Raw genomic sequence first — 8,861 nt, forward strand, 5'->3', positions numbered from 1 at the left:
CATCCTGCCCGAGCTTTGTAAGAGCAGACCTATCTCTTCCCTAATCAGGGTCAATTACCCCTGACATCATAGTAGTTTCTCATCCTGCCTGCTGCTCCGTGTACACATATAAGGAGCCCAGAGTGCCCACGTGGCAGCCGTAGTATGTAATTTAATGTGATCCCCATGGAAAGAGCATGCCCCTTTGTGGACTAGAATTTCTAATCCTGCAGAGCCCAGAGTTGCAGGAACAGGAAGCACAAAGTCACCCAAGAGGTCACTGAGAGTGATGGTAAGTGGGTGCTCTGTTTGTGTCTTGTGTTTGTATCTCTCCAAAATTTATATGCTGAAATCTTAATGCTTGATGAAATGTTTTTTTTTTTAAAGATTTTATTTATTTATTCAACAGAGATAGAGACAGCCAGCGAGAGAGGGAACACAAGCAGGGGAGTTGGAGAGGAAGAAGCAGGCTCATAGCGGAGGAGCCTGATGTGGGGCTCGATCCCTTAATACCAGGATCACGCCCTGAGCCAAAGGCAGACGCTTAACCGCTGTGCCACCCAGGCGCCCCTGATGAAATGGTTTTTAGGAGGTGGTGACTTTGGGAGGTATTTAGGTCATGAGGGCAGAGCCTTCATGATTGCGATTAATGTCCTTATAAGAAGAAGACCAAGTAAAATCATCTCTTCCTTCTGCCATGTGAGAACACAGTGAAAAGACAGCCATCGAGCTCCTGGGTGGCTCAGTTGGTTAAGTGACTGCCTTAGGCTCGGTCATGATCCCAGGGTTCTGGGATCAAGCCCCACATCAGGCTCCCTGCTCCTTGGGGAGCCTGTTTCTCCCTCTGCGTCTGCCTGCAGCTCCCCCTGCTTGTGCTTTCTCTCTCTCTGTCAAGTACATAAAATCTTTAAAAATATATACAAAAAAAAAAAAGACAAGGAAAGAAAGAAAGAAAGAAAGAAAGAAAGAAAGAAAGAAAGAAAGAAAAGAAAAGGAAAAGAAAAGAAAAGAAAAAAGAAAAGATAGCCATCTATGTACCAGGAAGCCCTTACCAAACCCTGAGCTTGCTGGCGCCACGATCCTGGACTTCCCAGTTTCTAGAACTGTGAGAAATAAGTGTTTATAAGCCACCCAGTTGGTGGTATTTTGTTATAGTAGCATGAGCTGAGCAAGACAGTGCGACTTCTCCTTTCCTGCTCCAGAACTGGCCCTCCTTTATATCACCTGGTATACGGGCCAGTGTTTCTTGAGTGGAATGTGTTGCCTTCACAATGTGAAGAGGCTCTCAAGTACTGTGATTCCTTCTTTGTCCTAAGAGATGCAAGATGTAGCAATTTTTCTTTTATTGGAGGGGATGTCCTGGCTTGTTCTTAAACACTGGACTCCTAAAAACCTTCCCTGGTTTTGATGCAGTAGGCTCTGGAATCCTCGTAGGGATTATCTTTCACACTCTGGGGCACGTGTGTCCCCACATAAGCTTACTGAAGCTTATAGTATGCGAGCTTCTCCTGACTGATCAGCATGATGTCACCAGTAGATCAAAGGGATGTTCTGCAGGATGTTTCCAACAGGCCAGGGTGCTTCCGACTAGATGGGCTGAATCCACTGTAAACTGGACTTTAGTCAGGATTCTATTTATTACCTGGCCCTCATAAGCTCCACTCAACAGTGGGGGTGAGATGGTGCTTCGGGTCTCCAGATATCAATGTCAACTCAGGTCCTTGTCTAACAGTCCTCAAGATGCCTGGCCTGCTCTCCTCTCGTCTGTTTACAGTCACCTGAACAAACAATTATAGGTCCCTTTTTGGAAAGACTGGGGAATTATTGTAGTATATACTTACCATGGTATTGCCAGTCTTGGAGATCCAGCGACGTCTTGAACCAATGCACTTTAGGTCTGAAAACGGACTCAGGTTGAGGAACTAGATAAGGGATCAGGATTTTTTTTTGCTGGGACTTCCATCCTTGGGTTCCTGCTTGTCTATTTTTGCTTTCTTTCAATGACATATATTCAGTAATACCCATGCTTTTACTGCCCATCTATTTGCCCCTAGGGATGCCACGTTCTATTAACCATCTCCACAACTCTGTGTCAAGCTCCCTGGGCTGTCACTCTGACCTTGACAATCATTAGGATAATTGTAACCCCCCGGCTTCTGGCAGTTAAGTTTAAGTGCTGTCACTTGGCCTCTATTGCTTTGGGACTCCTTTCTTTCTGTTGCTGTAAAGGAGCCAAGCTGTGACAGCATCTCCTCTTACTAGCCCTGGCTTGCAGAAGAAAGCCACGCCGAGCTTCACAGTGATGCTGGTGGTGCCCTCACCAGCACATTCCTGATGGCCTTTAAATGGGTTCCTCTAGACGTTCTATGGAACATCTTCTGGTAGAGTTTCTGGCCTCTTATAATTGATTCTAGCGTGTGCCCACTTCACTGAGCCATGTAATCCTTTCTTCTCCCAATTGCCACGGTGATCCAGGCAGATGCACTTCACTTAGCAAACGTTCCTCCACGTTTCTAGGAGCCATTGGGGCAGGTCCTTACCAGGAAGTTAAATTCTATCCCAAGAGAGTAGGCCCCAGTGAGTAAACTGTCCCTTATCCGGTCTTGTATTTCATAGATAGTCCTCAAATCTTACACATGCCGGTTAGTTCTTATGCAGCACATGCAGTGCTGGGGGTGTAGTCCCTTTCTTCTCTCATTAGGACCAGCATGTTCTTGCTGGACTATGCTATAATCTAGCTCTAAATAAGGTCTTGGCAGTCAGGAGAGGAGGTATGGGCAGATTCTGGCAGGGGGTCGGCCTCTGTAGCGTCTTTTCACGTGGAGGGAGTGCTTGATCTTAATAGGGAGGTGTGGGCCCCTTCTTAAGGCTCTGAGGGTTCAGAGGAGTGTGAGAGCCAAAATTTTGGGAGTCCCACATAGACACATCCATTCCAAGTACCAGAGTCCTGGGTTTTCCCAGCCAGGGCCCCGACCGTGATTACAGATCTGCCTCCTGGAGCTCTATTAAATCCTGAGTTTGGTCTTCAGCTTTCTTTGCTCTCCAGCTGCTATAGATAAGGGCCTCTTTTTAACCCATCAAAGAGGCTGTCTGGCCTTCACAGTTAATTTTCAATGTTTGGTAACTGCTCTCAGCTTTTCATTATCTCTTGGCAGGGCTCAATGCAACTTACTAACAGCCAGCCAATTTCATTGTTTCTGTACACACTACTACCCCTCTGCCTACCCCATATGCCTGAATTGTTACACCACAGGAACATTTTCCCACTTCACCATCAGCGAAAGCAACTGGGCCACCATCTTGTCTCAGACTATCTGTAGCCCACATACTATCTGGGACGGGTTCTTATTGCCAGCCAAGCAGTGAGTCATGCAGTTCCCAAACCCGATCTGATTGCCTGCTTTTTCAGACCACTCCTGGAACCAACTTGAGTCAATTCAGGTGGTCTGGGAAGCAGATGCTGAGGCAAAATTAGGAGCGCAAGAGGCTTAGTGGGTATTCATGCCTGTGAATGAAAAAGGGGAAGGAAGCAGGAAAGGGTATGGAAAGCTTTCAGATAGGATACAGATCGGATACCCCTGAAAGGAAAGGATGTAGGAAGCAAAATTGGGCAAGGAGAACCTCGAGCCATGACGCAGACCCTTCCAAGCTCCAGCCGACCAAATGGAAAGTTTCAGAACAGAGTGTCTGATAGAGGAGTCCAGCAGCGGACAGAACTGGCCAAGCCCTGATTCCCATACCATGCCTAGTCCTAGGCTAGGGGCTGCCGGGGAGAGTGGGGCCACCTCAGACACTGTAACAGATCCCCAAAGTGATGTAGCTGGAGGCTGACAACTAATTTTGTGCTGGGAGTTGAATGGCAGATTCTTTGTCAAAGGAAGATATGAGCCATACGATCTCCATGGCTGCCACACCAGGTATTTTGTCTCTGATTTCGGTGCTATGTCCATATATCATTTTCTCTTTCTCCGCATTTGAGATATACATTAAAAAAAAATTCACATAAAGAATCTAAGCAAATCTGGCAATTGGTGGGACCCCGCTGAAACTTCTTGCCATAACTGACTGGGAAGAACTTGGGGCTTCGGGAATGTGTGTACAGGTTTAGGCTGCCAAGCTTCTGCCTCCTTCACTGATGAGAAAGGAAAGCAAGATGGGAGGGTGGAATCAGCTGTTGTTTGGGTGTGTGGAGGCAAGCTGGCTCTCTCCTCCGAACAGCGTCTTAACAACTCAGAAAGAAAAATTATGCAGAAGGAATCTGTTCCTTTTAATTTCCCGTGGAATTGGAAATATGTAGCCTTCTTGCTCTCCCTTTTTTTTTATTCTTTTAAATGATACTCTTATTTTCAATGTCTACTGGAGACTTTCGACATACTGGCATTTGGTTGCTCAGAGCCTTAGAGGTGGGGCAGCTAGAAGGACAAATGGGTGAGTGAGTGTAGGATGACAGGCGGAGCTTGGAGATGAGGCTCTCCCTTGTTAGGGAGTGACTCTGATTAGACCGAAAAGGTTGCTTGGAATTCTTTGTCCCAAACAGTTACCCTGTTATATATCAGATATGGTTACACATACTCATGTTCCCAGCCCATGATAAGAGAGGGCCTGGAAGATAGAACACGACTCTTTTTCTCCCGAAGAAGCTCAAAGGAAACAATGTAATTATGAAATCTGGGATCATTTTCTTAATTTTTCAGAGGAAAGCGAGTCCCAGAGATTTAGGAGACTTGACTAATATTATGATTTCCCAGAAGTAAAATGAGAATACAGACCTCTGACTCCTGACTCAGTGCTCTGCCTCAATGATGTCCACTTATAAAATCTCTGTGGAAAGAGAGGAACACAGGGTTTGGAAAAATGAAACATCTTTGGGGAACTCTTGGAGATCCTGAACCCAAAGGCTGGAAGAGTATATCAAGTGAGTATATAAAGTGACCCTTTCTTATGGTCTTTCCTAACAATACCCATAACAGAAATTTTACTCAACCAAGAAAAGCTCCAAGTGTCAGCATAATTACAAGTTACTATTGCTCTTGAAGAGCAAAATACTTGTAAACAAAGCTCCAGAAAGAAATGATGAGCAGTGTGCTAAGGGACATCAGGGTGAGTGGTCCCTTTCTTTCTCCCTTTGCCACCACTCCAGTGTAGGGTGTGCCACCTCGACCAAGCCTTGCCGTTGCATTCATCATACTGACCCAACTTCACCCTCTGGAGTACTGCCACCTTCTCAGTCAAAAACCTTCAAGAGTTCTCCATTACAAATAAAGCCCGCATTCCTTACCCCGATATTCAAGGCCTTGTATCATCTATCCCAGCATCTTATTTCCCACTCTGTCCCTGTCTCTTTGATTAGCCTGTAGGGCTCCCTCCAATTCCCACAGTAAGCATTACGCTTTCCTGCCCCAGGACCTCTGCACAATATCTGGCCCTCATTCCTCCTCTTCCTTCAATTACCCGTTTCCTCAACACTCAGGTTAGATGCCTCTCTCTTCTAGTTGAAAGGGGAGGCTTTCCTGGTAGCATTTCATTTGAACCATTTATTTGACACTTACTGTACTCTTCTGTAGGTTTGTAGGTAATTGTAGGTAACTCCAACAGTTCCAAAACTGGTTTGCAAAGTCTCCAGCCCCCAGAATCACCCTTCTTTTTGGCAGGTTGTGCAATGTGGTGAATTAAAGTGATCTGACTCAACTTCAACTCCCCACTCCTGACCTGGTCTTCCAATTTAAGTTCCAGAACACAGACTTTACCTTTTCCTCTAGGTCTGCTTGCTCGCTCTCTCTCTCTCTCCCCCTTATTTCTTGAATCTTGCTCACCTTTTTGGCTTATTCTCAAAATATAACCAAGTCTCTCCTCCCTAAAAACAAAATAAAACAAACATAAAACTTCCCCTTTTACTCTGTTTTTCTTTGAGTCAAGGTACCTTTTGAGACGACTGGGTGTCTCAGATGGTTAAGCGTTTGCCTTTGGCTCAGGTCATGATCTCACGGTCCTGGGATTGAGTCCTGCATGGGGCTACTTGTTCAGTGAGGATGCTTCTCACTCTGCCTGCCGCTCTCTCTCTCACTAATAAATAAAATCTTAAGAAAAAGGAAGTCAAGGTACCTTTTTCCTTCTCTTTTCTTGATACATACTTCTGTTGTTGCAGTCTGAGCTGAGGGTCTGCCCTCTGCTGAAGCTTACATCTGGAAGATCAACAATTCTAAATGTCAAATTCCCACTTCTACTTCAACACCTCTCTTCCATGGACTTTTTCACCTAACTCTGAATCCTCCATCACTGACTTTTGTGTTTCTCCCACCTATCCCATATTTTTCAAGGTTTGTTCTTTGGTCCTCTTTGCAAATTTGCATATCTCTGAGGATGCTTCTTAGATCTCTTTCTAGCCCTACTGCTCTTCTAAGCTTCATTTCCTACTTTGTGTGTGTGTGTATGTCCCACCTACTTCTCCAACATGGCAAATTCCAAAGTTAATTTATTATGTTCTTCCTCTTCTGGGTCCTCCACAAATACCTTCTGTCTCCTGTCCTTTCAATCTCAGCCAATGGTGTCTTCTTCCAGTTATTTAAGTTACTCTTCCTATGCAGTCTTCCCTGCTGCTCCTCAGAAATTGGCCACAGATTAACATGTGATCTTTAAGACAATAATTTCAGTAGAGTTGTTAGTGGTAGTGGTGATGGCCTGGGAAACTCAGGAAAAGAACAGAGGAAAAGAATTATAGAACAGAAATTTGGTTACAAATTCAGTTCTTGGTGAAAACGTCTCTAATTTACCTAGAACTTTCTCTTTCATACAATTTCACAAAAAGTATAATTACTCACTTGAATATGTATCGATGTAATTTATTCCTTCTTTCTGAATATTGTATTTGCTCCGCTTTCCTACCTTTGCCATATTTGTAAACTGGCCAATTTTTCCAAATTGTAACTTTTTTTTTTTTTTTAAGATTTTATTTATTTATTTGAGAGAGAGAGCACAAGCAGGGGAGCTGCAGAAGGAGAGGGAGAAGCAGCCTGTCTGCTAAGCAAGGAGCCCTATGTGGGGGCTCGATCCCAGGACCCTGGGATCATGCCCTGAGCCAAAGGCAGACACTTAACCGACTGAGCCACCCAGGCGCCCCCAAATTGTAACATTTCTTTTTTTTTTTTTTTAAGATTTTATTTATTTATTTGACAGAGATAGAGACAGCCAGCGAGAGAGAGAACACAAGCAGGGGGAGTGGGAGAGGAAGAAGCAGGCTCATATCGGAGGAGCCTGATGTGGGGCTCGATCCCATGACGCCGGGATCACGCCCTGAGCCGAAGGCAAACGCTTAACCGCTGTGCCACCCAGGCGTCCCCAAATTGTAACATTTCTTAAGAAGAAGGGACCACAAACTCTGGAAAAAGACCTTGGTGTCACCTTTACTACCTGTGCCTGATGATGGCGTCCTTCTGAGATTGAGTGCTTCCTTGAGGGACAGATGACACTGATGGTGACTCTGAGGCCTCCTGGTTTTTCTTGTAATCCACTCTTGTGTCCAGATTGCTGGGTGTGGTGTCTTCTTTACCACCCTAACTTTATATTTACTACAAATATACTAAGTATCCTAATTATTAAGGTGTTACCCAGGAGACTTTAGGTGTTTCCACTTTTCCAATATCTGGGTCAATTAACAATCTCCCATTTCAAAAAAAAAAAAATTAAAAAAAAAATCTTCCCACTGGTCTGGAGATAACATGTCCTGGAGGGATACTTCCTCTTCGGATCCCCACCCCCAAACGTTTTTGCTATTCCCTCCCCTAGGCACTGGCAGGTTTGATGACTCTAATCCCGGTACAATGCTTCCCTTGGAATGCAGAGACTTTGCATTCTAGCTAAGGAACTGGTAGGTGGACTTTACCCTCCAGGACCCACACCTGCTTGGGAAGGATGGAGGGGGGGGAGGGGAGGGAAATGAGCTTCGGCGAGTACACCAGACGGTCAGCTGCATTTAAGATTCCTCTTCAAACCTAAATAGGTACACAATAAATATTTGTTGAGAACAATATCCAGAACCCAGCAACGTAAACTAATCTTTTTACATATCTCAACGGTTAAAATCTAGGAAGCCAACTTTAAGGCTGTTTAACCACCCCTAGCGTTTAGCAGGGGCCTGTAGTTTGCTGAGCACCCCTGACCTGTCTTTACTCTTCTGGGGCCTGAGATCAATTCCTCCATCTCTTGAAAGGCTAAACTCTTAAGGTGGATTCACAATCGGGGGTTGAGTCCCCTTTTCTTTAGAATGAGGGTCATTCCTATTCATTGTAAACTTACATCCCCCTTCGTAAACTTACATTGGCATTACCCAATTCCCATTCATTCAACAAATTAAGCGCCTTATGTGTGCCGGTCCCTGTAGCAGGCGTTTGGGATAGCAGCGAACAAAACAAGAGATCCTTTCCCCGGTGGAGCTTAACGTTGGACGAGAGACAAACGATGAATACGATTTAAAAAACTGAATTATGTAATTCGGAAATTGATAAAATACTACAGAGAAAAAGGTACCAGGCTGGACAATGATTTGTGGAGGCCACAAGATAGGGGCTGCGGCTCAGGCTGGGGAGAAGCGACACGAGCTGAAGTCGCGGAGCTCTGTCGTTTGAGGACCAGGGAGCCTCTGCAAAAGGACATCAGAGCGATCTGATTTATGCGGAGACAGGTGAAGGGCAGAAATTCTGGTCTAGACAGAGATTCCCGCCGAGAACCGCGGAGGCGGAGGGCTGCTTTCCAGCAGGGGCGAGAAGATGTCCTGGCGGGCGGCTCCTGGAACCAAGCGGGGGCGGCCACACAAGGCCAACCATTACGCCCCCAAAATGGCCTCCCGTGGCCCCTGCCGCCCCACCCGCGGCTCTCCACCGCCCGCC

At 45.6% G+C, this 8,861-nt stretch overlaps 1 long non-coding RNA gene across 1 annotated transcript; it reads right to left on the bottom strand.

Moving 5' to 3' along the window:
• Positions 1–7,847: 7,847 nt before the first annotated feature.
• Positions 7,848–8,790, bottom strand: LOC117801051. Its single transcript, XR_004623428.1, has 3 exons — positions 8,503–8,790; positions 8,292–8,408; positions 7,848–7,967 (listed from the first exon to the last, which is right to left on the bottom strand). It is a non-coding gene; the product is annotated as an uncharacterized LOC117801051 (long non-coding RNA).
• Positions 8,791–8,861: the final 71 nt, after the last annotated feature.

Source organism: Ailuropoda melanoleuca, chromosome 2 (genome assembly GCF_002007445.2).
Source record: "Ailuropoda melanoleuca isolate Jingjing chromosome 2, ASM200744v2, whole genome shotgun sequence".
In the NCBI taxonomy this organism is placed as follows: Eukaryota; Metazoa; Chordata; class Mammalia; order Carnivora; family Ursidae; genus Ailuropoda; species Ailuropoda melanoleuca.